Genomic DNA, 11868 nt, shown 5'->3' with positions numbered 1-11868 from the left:
TGGCCTTCAGCTCCCAGAAATCCTAACAGTTGGTAAACTGGCTGGGATTTCTGGGAGTTGTAGGCCAAAACACCTGGGGACCCACAGGTTGAAAACCACTGCACTAGACAATCATACCTTATTTAGTTATTTATTTATTTTACAGTATTTATATTTTGTCCTTCTTACCCCGAAGGGGACTCAGGGAAGATCACAGAACATGCGTAGGCGCTAACATTCAATGCCGTTTTTATACGCAGACAAGACAGACAACTGAATATAAGCTTTTTCAACCTTCGGCTTCTTGGCTCCGGCCACCCGGCGGGCGGGATACTGTTGTTCCATCTCCCTGCAAACAAGCTTTGTTCATAACTTCCTCCTTTTGATTGAATTGCCGGCATTTCCGTATGGGTATCTTAATACCTCCTCACTTTTAAGCGGACTCTATTTATCCAGTCATATTTGCTTTCGAACCACTAGGTAGGCAGAATAATTAACAACACAAATACAGAATGTGTAATTACCTATTCAACTTCTTATCAGAAATAAATCCTATAGGGTTCAGGAACACTAAGGCCCCTTCTACACTGCCATATAATCCAGATTATCAAATCAGATCATCCACATTATCTGCTTTGAACTGGATTGAGTCTACACCGCCATATAATATAGTTCAACGCAGATAACCTGGATTTTATATGGCAGTGTAGATGACCATATAAAATAGTGATGCCCAGAACTGGACTGTTATTCTCGGTGAGATCTGACCAAAGCAGTATAGTGAGGTTATGATTTCTCTTGATCTCAACATTATAGGCTCTTACAACACTGCCATATAATCTAGATTATCAAATCAGATAATCCACATTATCTGCTTTGAACTGGATTATATGTGGTGGAGGTTCCTTCTTTGGAGGCTTTTAAGCAGAGGCTGGATGGCCATCTCTCGGGGGTGCTTTGAATGATATTTCCTGCTTCTCAGCAGGACTGGATGGCCCATGAGCTTTCTTCCAATTCTATGATTCTGTGAATCTACAATCATATAATCAAGTTCAAAGCAAATAATCCAGATTTTATATGGTTGTATACATGGGGTCTTAAATTGTGATGCCCAGAACTGGAGAGTGTTATTCAAGATGATGTCTGACCAAAGCGGAATAGAGTGGAGTTATGACTTCCTTGATCTCGACATTATGCTCCTATTGATGCAGTCCTGGATCGCATCGGCTTTTTCAGCTGCTGCATCACACTGTTGACTCATGTTGACTATTACTTCCCATGTTCCATACTTTCGACCTCTAGTCTGCTCTTTCAACCCTGCTACTGTGATTTTGGCACCTTGTTTTCTCTCTCTGGGTCCCTCCACACAATCATATAACCCAGAATATCAAGGCAGAAAGTCCCACAATATCTGCTTTGAACTGTGTTATCTGAGTACACACTGCCATATATTCCAGTTCAATGTGGAATTTTATTCAGCTGAGTGGAAGGGGTCTCTCTCTCAGTCAATTTGGTGCCATCTAGTGTTTAATTTTTCATTTACAAGCTAAAAAAACCTGGCTTCCACTTTTCAACCAATTTCGCTTTCTGATAATGGTCCAGCCCCTAACCTGTCAGATAATAAGCGGGAGCTTCCTGTGCTTCAGTTGTCATTGTGCTCTTTTAATTCATTTCCAGTTCTACCTTATGACTTGAACCACAATACTTATCAGCCCAAGACAGTGGTCACGAATGATTAGCATTGCATTCCAACTCATCGGAAGCTTCACCTCATTGGAGTGGATGGATTACTACAGTAGAGTCTCGCTTATCCAACGTAAACTGGCCAGCAGAATGTTGGATAAGTGAATAATAAGTTAAGTGAATAATAAGTGGATAAGTTGGATAATAAGGAGAGATTAAGGAAAAGCCTATTAAACATTAAATTAGGTTATGATTTTACAAATTAAGCACCAAAACATCATGTTATACAACAAATTTGACAGAAAAAGTAGTTCAATATGCAGTAATGCTATGTAGTAATTACTGTATTTACTAATTTAGCACCCAAATATCATGATATATTGAAAACATTGACTACAAAAATGCGTTGGATAATCCAGAACGTTGGATAAGCGAGTGTTGGATAAGTGAGACTCTACTGTATATCGTTTGTTGGACTTCCTTTGACATAAACATATATGGACATACTTCACTTAACAAAGTAGATATGTTTCTAGGGTTTCCTTTTTTATCAGGAAAAAACTGATACTAGAGGCAGGGTTAAAATGAAAAGGACAAGATGGCAAGATGTAAAACTCCAACTGCCCTTTGCGTAAAAAGGAGATACTCTTGAAAAATCCCTGCAGTGGATTTTCTTACAACTCAAACCCAGACTGGTGAATCAAGCTGTGAATTATATCAGCAAATTCAGATATTTTTGTGAACTTACATATTTTTAAAAACCCATCAATACCAACCCAAATTTTGGTGCCGCAAATGTTAGTCCTGTTTCTAGATATATTTGACCTGCTGATTCCAAAAATTGCACCAGTTTTCCCTTATCAACTCTAGTTTTGAGATATAGAACATATGCCATTTACTAGTCACCATCTGCTCACCCATAGAAAATAATGATAACCATATCTGAGAAATTAAAGCTGAGGTGGTCTATCAAATGCATTTTTCTGAATCAATGTCCCAAATAACCCTGGGAATATCTTAAAAATCAAGAAATGATTTATTTTTGTTGGGCTGAATAATAATAATTAAGGAAAAAGTCATTCACAATTTCATACTGAAAACCAACTGGTATGGTTTCATGATATGGAATCCTGGGAGCTGTAGTTCTTCTTTGCTCAAATATGCTGATGTTTTAGCAAACTACATATCCCAGGATGACGTATCATGGAGCCAGGGCAATCAAAGTGGTGTCAAAATGCATTCATTCTACAGTGAAGATGAACCCTACACCCTCTCCTGTCAACTGAAAACACTCCCAATGCAGGTGGACTATAACTCCCATCATCCACAGGCAGATTATCTGCTTTGAACTAGATTATATGACAGTGTAGACTAATATAATCCAGTTCAAAGCAGATAATCTGGATTTTACATGGCAGTGTAAATGGGGCCAGGCTGTCTTCTTTAATTACAGTAGAGTCTCACTTATCCAACACTCGCCTATCCAACGTTCTGGATTATCCAACGCATTTTTGTAGTCAATGTTTTCAATACATCATGATATTTTGGTGCTAAACTCGTAAATACAGTAATTACTACGTAGCATTACTGCATATTGAACTACTTTTTTCTGTCAAATTTGTTGTATAACAATGATGTTTTGGTGCTTAATTTGTAAAATCATAACCTAATTTGATGTTCAATAGGCTTCTCCTTAACCTCTCCTTTTTATCCAACATATTCGGTTATCCAACGTTCTGCCAGCCCATTTATGTTGGATGAGACTCTACTGTATATAAAAGGGCCTTGCTTTAAGTGTGCCTAAGGCCCCTTCCATACAGTTGTATAAAATTCACATTGAACTGGATTATAGGTCAGTGTGGACTCAGATAACCCAGTTCAAAGCAGATACAGTAGAGTCTCACTAATCCAAGCCTCGCTTATCCAAGCCTCTGGATAATCCAAGCCATTCTTGTAGTCAATGTTTTCAATATATCATGATATTTTGGTGCTAAATTCGTAAATACAGTAATTACAACATAATATTACTGCATATTGAACTACTTTTTCTGTCAAATTTGTTGTATAACATGAAGTTTTGGTGCTTAATTTGTAAAATCATAACCTAATTTGATGTTTAATAGGCTTTTCCTTAATCCCTCATTATCCAAGATATTCGCTTATCCAAGCTTCTGCCGACCCATTTAGCTTGGATAGGTGAGACTCTACTGTATTGTGGATTATCTGCCTTCATATTCTGGGTCATAGGGCTGTCTGGAAGGGCCCTATGGCCCCTTCTACACTGCCATATAAAATCCAGATTATAAACTGAATTATCTGGCAGTGTAGACTCACATAATCCAGTTCAAAGCAGATAATGAGGATAACCTGCTTTGATAATCTGGATTATACTGCAGTGTAGAAGGGACCCATGTCCAACTTGGCTCCATGATTGCATAAACCGCCCTATAAAACAATCACTTTTTTCCTCCAGCAACACCTGCTTGTTTGCAAAGCTCCTTGAGTTCAGATTGTGTGTATATGTGTGTGTGTGGGGTGGCTTTAGCCCCGCCCCTTACGCAACGTGAAGGGGCGTGGCTTCGCTGCCGCCGCCGGGCCCTGAGACCCGGATGGCCGTTTAGTCGGTGCTTAGACGCCGAGGCTGCCACATCGGCCCTTGGACAAAATTACAAAGCAAAGGGGGAAACCGGGGGAGGGTGGGACCGTGTAATCCGCCGCCATCCTCCGTCTGGGACGCCCATCCGCCCCCGGAAAGCTCGCCTCCGGAGAGAGCGGACTCGGCCCGATCCGACGAGGTGAGTCTCGTCCCAGGTTCGTGACCGGCAAGCCTGCCTTCAGGAAAAAAAGCGGCGCTGGGGAGAGTTGAGCCGGTAGAACGTTCAGGCCTCCGCCATCTTGTCCCCTGCTTCATCCTGCCTTCATCTTTCACCCCCAATCCGTCACCATCCGCCTTCGAGGCCTTGATCTCGGCTTCTTTTAGTCATCGCTGCCTTTGGCCCAGAGATTCGCCTTATTGTTCGCGGTGGGTTTGGGGCCCCGAAGTGAAGCCTTCCCCGAAGAAGAGACGCCAGTAAAAGGACGGGGGGAGGCTTCGAAACAAGAGAGGCCTGTGGGAATGTTTGGATTCAAATGGGAGTTCAGTTAGGCCTTCAGTGTACGTATTGGATCGGGGAGGGTTTCCCTCATGATGATTAAAAGGGAGGCTTATAAAATGGAGGCCGAGGCTGGGCCTAGTGGTGGTTTAATCCCCTACATTTCCTTCTTTTTTTTAGTGTTTTAGCTCGATTCAAGGTTTCATTTCGAGACAGGGATGCCACTAAAACAGGAGAAAGGGGGGGATGTTCTGTTGTTTCACGTCATCCCCCCATTTGTGTTTCAGCCCCAAACCTCCCCAATTTGTTGTCTCAATCCCCCTAATATTGTGCTTCCCCATAGTTTTATGTCTCAATCAGTTTTGTTCCTCAATCTCTCAATTTCTCATTACTCCAAGCACCCCCAGTTGTATGTCTTACTCCCCAGTCCCCCCAGTTTCAAGTCTCTTATTGCCAGCCGCCCCCCCAATTTTGTGTCTCTCCCCCAACTCCCCAATGTTTTGCCGTGCCCTTAACCTTCCAATTTTGTATCTAGTTATCCCAGTTTTATACCCCCCCAATTTTGCATCTCATTTCACCCAAGCACCCCAATTTCATGTCTCAACCCCCCCCCCCAGTTTTGTTTCTCCCCACCAAGCCCCCAATATTTGTATCCCACCCCAATGCCTTGTCTTGCCCCCTATTTTATATCCCATCCCCAGTATGTCTTACCTCCAATTTTACATCTCACCCCATGCTATCATGTCTTGCTCCCATTTTATAACTCCCCCCAATATGTCTCACCCCTCAGTATCATGTCTTACCCCCAGTTTTATATCCTTCCCCATATGTCTTGCCTCCAATTTTATGCATCACCCCCCAATATCATGTCTTGCCCCCAGTTTTATCCCACTGCCAATATCACGTCTTTCCCCCAATTTTATATCCTGCCCCATATGTCTTGCCTCTAATTTTATGTCTCACTCATTGCTCCCATTTTATATCCCACCCCACAATATCATGTCTTGCCCCAGTTTTGTATCCCACCCCCAACATCATGCCTTGCCCCCAATTAGATATTTCACCCCATCAACCCTCAATATTGTGTCTCTCTGACAAGCCCCCAGTTTTGTGCCTCTCCCAAGTCTCCAGTTGTATGCTTCCCCAATTACATGTCTCATCAAAATCCCCCAAGTTCATTTTGCACCCTCCAACCTTAATTTTATTTGATACCTTTGTGTGTGTGTGTGTGTGTGTGTGTGTGTCTTCAAACCAAAGATGACAGCTCAAATTGAGCTAGAGCATTTATTTGTTTTATTATTATTATTTTAATCCTATTTTTTATGGATGAAAGGGGAGGAGGAAATGTCAGGATCCGTTGTTGGACCAGAGGATTCCTTTCTCCCATTGTGTTTTGCCTTTATTGCTGTAGCTGGTAGGCAAGGGATGGAAGGGATTTAATTCATCTCAAAGCCGAAATGCAACTCTTGTGTGTGGGGGAAAGAGGAGTCACTATTTCATCCCATCATACCTTCAGTATATTATCGACATATTGGTTGTTCTTGGAATAATGTTGAGTTAATTGAACCTCTTCTTATTGTAAAAGACTGTCTAAAAGCTCCCCCCCCCCCCCAAAAAAAAAGCTACTAGCAAAAATCTAAACCTGTTTCAGGGAAAGAGGGATTGCTTCATAGAAACTGGTTTGCCTGCTGCTTCTAAAAAGCATATTGTAATGTCTCTGTGGTTTGCAGTGCATAGACTGCATTATTATTATTATTTTTAAAAAAAACCTCTTTTTTGCCAGCAGGCACAGTATGCTATGTAAATAAAATGTATTTTAGAGAGAAAAGACAAATGTCAAGATAGATGAAGGGAAAGGGTGAGATGGGAGGGGAGGAGGTGTGGCAGGTGTTCCGTTCAGGATTTTGTGTGCAGCATTTAATATATGGAAAAGGCATCTAAGCAAACATCTTGGTTGCCAACTGTAATACTGTTCAGAAAACGAGATGATATTCTCAGCTTGAGGGAAAGAGATCCCCTGAATAAAGGCTATAATGAAATAGCCGTGAAGTTACAGCCCTGTTATAATTATGAGATGAACCATACCGATTCACATAAAAGGCCACTTTACTGCAGCTGCACATTAAAATCTGAACCGATTTTTAAAATGGGGTGATTTTTTATGTTGGCTTTGAAATGGCAGCGAAAAATCTAGACGCATTAGGACTGGGCGGCTGATACCCGAGGCTTTTATGGATCTTGAAATCCAGTCAGTCACAAATCTTTGTGTTTAGGGCAGATAAACGCTATCAAGTACTATCTTCTTGAGGATAGTACTGAAATCAGGGGTGTGCCTTTGGTGAAAAAGGAAGACTGGTGAGTAGATTGAAAACCTTGTGTTTTCTTAGAGCACAAAAACCCCACATCAGGAAGAATCCTCTTGCCATGGGGGGGGGGGGGGTAGCAATATTAATAGGTTGTTATCACATGCCCTGTAGTTTGGAAAAGGGGGCTAAATAACACAAATAGAATTAATTTTGCTTAAAAGTGGAGTTTGACTTTCCCAGCATTGAAGTGGGAAGGTGGGATGGCAGTGATTTTTGGGTGTATGCTGACACAGAAAAAAAAAGGAAGCAAACATGGACCCCTTTTATTTTTGAAGCATTCATTCCTAAGTGAGGTGATGTTTAAAACATATAGGAGTATTTATGCAGCAAAAAGAATACAACTCCCCTCTCCAGCACAAAGGCACATATTAGATAGCAGTGGAAGCCAAGACAGCTTTTTGATGAGTATCTTGACTGGGTCTTTTGATTTAGTGTGTATTCCAAAGGCACACACTCACACTCATGCACACAAAAGGCATAGTTATTTTGATACATGATTAGAGATGAAATGGCCAACCCTTGCATTTTTAGAGCAAGTGAATTTGTCACTTATTTGCATGAGTCCTTAGTATAGCATAGTGAAAAGAGAGGATATTGAGCGGGTTTGATTTCCCTTCCCTCATAGCTTTGGATCTCATTTTATTCTAGTTTATTTTGGGGGTGGGGGTGAATACTTAATGCTTTCCTTGATTCAAACTCACCCATTCAGATGGCTGATGGAAAAAGGGTTCCTCCTCTGGCATCTTCATATTTGACTGATAGAATTTAGGTGGCTTGCTTTTTCAGTAAAACAACCTCTGATTTTGTTTTCATTTGCTATTTTGATAAATGCTGGTTTCTCGCATCTGTGGTTTCAAACTGGGAGTGCCTTTCCTGATGTCCAAATCCGTTTATCTGTAATGCAGCTTTGGGCTTCTGCAGATAAAATGAATATATTAATAATTAATAATTGCTGGTTCAATATCAAGATGGCTTTGAAAAGGGGGTCCTTCCTTTTCCCCTTCAAGTAATCGGACAAAACCCAGTAAATAGAAGTTTAAATTACTTGGATTATTAGTCATGCAGATATGTACTTGTTAAACATGTAGATTTATAATAAATAACCAAAAAGGTGGCATACTTTTGTAGTTTGAAACAATGACATCCAATCATATTCAGCAAGATCAGAAACTGACATTCTGAAAGGACTGTATAAATAATTATCAGCTGCTGTGAGTAGGATGTGCTATTTTTAAAACTGCTCAGGTGCCATTATATCTGATTGTGCAGTGCTGTGGGAATTGGACATCTTAGCTATGCATTATGTAGGGAAGGTGTAAAGGTGTCTGGCATTAGTCGATCTTCAAACAGTTAAAGCAAAGTAAAACCACATTAAGTTAAAATCATCTAAAAATTGACACAAGGGAACAAATGCCATGTATTGTGTGTGGCTGAAACAAACTCTTTGTAAAGGGGAGGGGGCAGTCTGAACAGAGGCTGTTCCTAAACATATTGGACATTTGACATTCTAAAGTAATATGGTAGTACCAGTTAAGGTATTGGCAGTTTTAATGGGTTTAAATAATGTGCAAGTAGAATTACCAAGGTACAGTGTGCATAGTGAAATGGCAGCCGGGTAAGCAGTTCCATGCCTGATTCTGCTGTGGTCAGATATTAGACAATAATGCTGATTGGTTATTTGACTTCACATCCTTTCCTCCACAGAACATTGAATAATTGCTGTTAGGAACTATCTCTAATGGGTTATAGGATAAAGCATCCTTAGCAATATTTCCAGTATCCTTTACTGTGAGTGGATACCCATCCACTACATATACAGTATTACATACCTTATGCTTAAAATTTGTTGTATCTTATGGTGTGTCTTAATTATCTTCTAACTTAAATTGGCAATGTTATTGAGCAGATTGGTGGGTTTGTTTCAGTATACCTTTATTTTCCCAGGAGTGTTTGTAATGCGAGCTGTCTTAGCTGAGCAATAAAGAAGCAATGATTATTGATAGTAATGATGGTATTCTGATAATGCAGTACATTCAGATCTTGCCTTCCTAGAGGGTGACATGTTGCAGATATACTTATAATTAGATATAATTATGATTTAGATGTTTGAGGCCTTAACTGTGACATGTGCTTGATAATGGATTAACCACCACTGGAATCTTAAATGTATTCCTCGGTATGTCAGTTCACATAATCTGTTTCAGAAATAATACTTAGATTTTTTCCCTTTCTCTTGTATCCTTCCTTTTATTTTGTTATTTTTATTACTGATACTTACAGAGCAAGAGGGATGCTGTATATCATAGGGCTTCATTGCTGGAAGTATCACTGATTTGGATTTTCAAAAAAGAATGGTCAGAAGTTGCAATCTGCCGCGCTGTTCTGCTGTGAATCTTGATTTGTGAACCTTCATGACATCATCTGTGCTCCAAAGTAAAATTTGTAGGCTCAATTTCAGTTGTGGGTCATCTCTTCTTTCAGTCTAGCATGGATGGTGCCGAATTGGCTTAGTTTATGTGACTTGTTTGAGTATCTGGTGGCATGAAAACCCAGTCATGTCTCCTTATTGTACCAGCCATTCTAATCTAGTACCCTCCAAATGTGGTGGACTACAGCCCTATTAATCTCTAGCCAGTGTGGCTAGTGGCAGAAGATGTGGACCATTTAGAACTGGTTTGGGAGAGGTTGTACTACACTTAAACATTGCATGGTACCATGCAGACTGTGGTCTCATTTGAACAACGCTCCAACAGGAGAATCTTGGTCAGATGCTTTTCATCTAGTAAAATTGGAAGACAAGGGTGATGATTCTACTGGGAAAACTTTGAGTGGTTGAAGTGTTTGCACTTCAGCTCTCCACATTTAAGAGTTTATCATATATATTCATATGTAAGTCAACCTCAGTAAGTTGAGGGCAGGTTTTGGTGGTAAACTTACAGAATTTGGTATGACCCATGGATAAGTCAAGGGTCATTCATTAGAGAAGGGATTGCCATTTCCCTGCCTGGGCATTCAGAAAGGCAAGAAGCAGACCCATGGGGGAGAGTAGAAGGGTCCTATTTCTTCTAGGTTCTCCTGGAGTGGACTAAGCTGCCATTTGCCTCTAGTCACAGAAGCGGTTCGTTCTTTTTTGTTAATAATTAAGGTACAGTACATAAATTGAAACATGTATAGTTGACCCAGGTTTTGGGCTGACTTTTAACTAACATTTCTAGATGTATACATTAGGATATAGGGTAACATTTGGAGATTTGATTAATGCATTCTATCTAGATATCGGTATATCCTCCAGTGCAACTCTATAGTCTGTTAGACATTGACAGTAGTGTTGTGCTGGAGAATCTAGAGATAATACTAAGCATGCCTGTGATGAGCCTTCAGTGGAAATAAACTATGAAGGACCTAAAGCAGTCTTCTTCAACCTGTAACCCTCCAGGTACTTTGGTATTCAGCTCCCAGAATTTTTGATGAACAAACAAGCTGGTTAGGGCTTCTGGGAGTTGAGGCCCAAACACCTGGAGGGCCATAGGTTGAAGAGGCCTGACCTAGAGATTTCAAGAGATGCCTCAGGTTAAAAATGATACTTTTTTATTTATGGCTTTTTCCACTTATGCTAGTATCCTGCACTACTAATCCTCACCAAAGTGTACTACTTTATACCCCTTTAGGGTACTGTTACATCTAGCTTTTACACGCTTTTACGCTAATCTCCTAATATCTGAACTAAAACAAGGGAATGTCCCCTTTGTGTCTTGCTTGCAATCTCCATGCAAAGTGTTTCTTTTAAAAGCATAATGCTGGTTTAGATTAACAATTTTAGCAAGCTAGATGTTTGTTTAGATGATTAAAGCACCAGTAATTTTGAAGTATGTCAGGCATTTCAGTTTCTACCCTAACAGCATTCCAAAGGGGTTTGGATATGTTTTCAGAATCCTCAGAACTTGAGATGCCAAGTTGTTTGATAGACTTCTGCTGTAAACTGATTTCTGAAATCCCAAGATTTAGAGTAGCAAATTCCCTAAAGCAAGGGTGCCATCCCATTGCAAACATTTTCTTCAGAACTGAATGCCAGAGTAATCCACTTTTTCAAGGTTATCACCATCTCTCACTATTTAACTGGATCACATTATTAGGTTTTTCATCTCAACATGAGAGTTTGCAAGGGCCATCATAATACAAATGAAAGTCATGTTTCTTTTCTGACTCAAGTTCAGTGTTCCTCATCACTAGAACAGGCTGCCAAATGATTGGGATTTGGCCATGCCATCATTTAGTTCTGCTGTCCAATTTTAAAGACTTGTGTGAGTATTCCCAATCTCTTGTATCTCAGTTTTTTTATCTGACAAGGTATGGTTAATGAGATCAGAAATTAATTAGCTCTGTCTCTTGTGCTGCCATTTTGTATCTCTGATGAGAAACTCTCAGCATTCTTGTTTGTAGGGTTTTGAATATTTGACTACAGTTATAGGAAACCAGGTTTCAAGCCTTGATCCACCAGGCCAACTCTTTGGGGTGACCTTGATCTAATGCAGCAGTTCCCAACCATTTTCTTTATGTGGACCATTGCAGTGGTATTGCAAGCTTTTCAGGTCTCCACAAGAGCAAGCAAATGAATTCAAAACATATTAAAATGAGCTAAGAGAAGCAAATTTATAGTCATTTCTCCATATCCATGGATACAACCATCCTTGGCTTGAAAATATAAACAGCAACAAAAAAACAAGCCTTGATTTTTCCCATTTTATATA

At 40.2% G+C, this 11868-nt stretch overlaps 1 protein-coding gene across 4 annotated transcripts in view; it reads left to right on the top strand.

Moving 5' to 3' along the window:
- The first annotated feature begins 4245 nt into the window (after window positions 1-4245).
- prrc2a (proline rich coiled-coil 2A) overlaps window positions 4246-11868 on the top strand; it is a 45439-nt gene continuing 37816 nt past the window's right edge. For 2 of the 4 annotated variants that reach the window (XM_062973578.1, XM_062973575.1), the window contains exon 1: window positions 4246-4457. The gene's annotated coding sequence lies outside the window, so the exon portion shown is untranslated. Of the gene's footprint in view, window positions 4474-4664; window positions 4817-11868 lie in introns of those variants that run through there. The other 2 variants (XM_062973576.1, XM_062973577.1) reach the window with 2 other exon arrangements.

Source organism: Anolis carolinensis, chromosome 2, assembly GCF_035594765.1.
Source record: "Anolis carolinensis isolate JA03-04 chromosome 2, rAnoCar3.1.pri, whole genome shotgun sequence".
Classification (NCBI taxonomy): Eukaryota; Metazoa; Chordata; class Lepidosauria; order Squamata; family Dactyloidae; genus Anolis; species Anolis carolinensis.
This window is presented reverse-complemented; position numbering and strand designations above follow the sequence as displayed.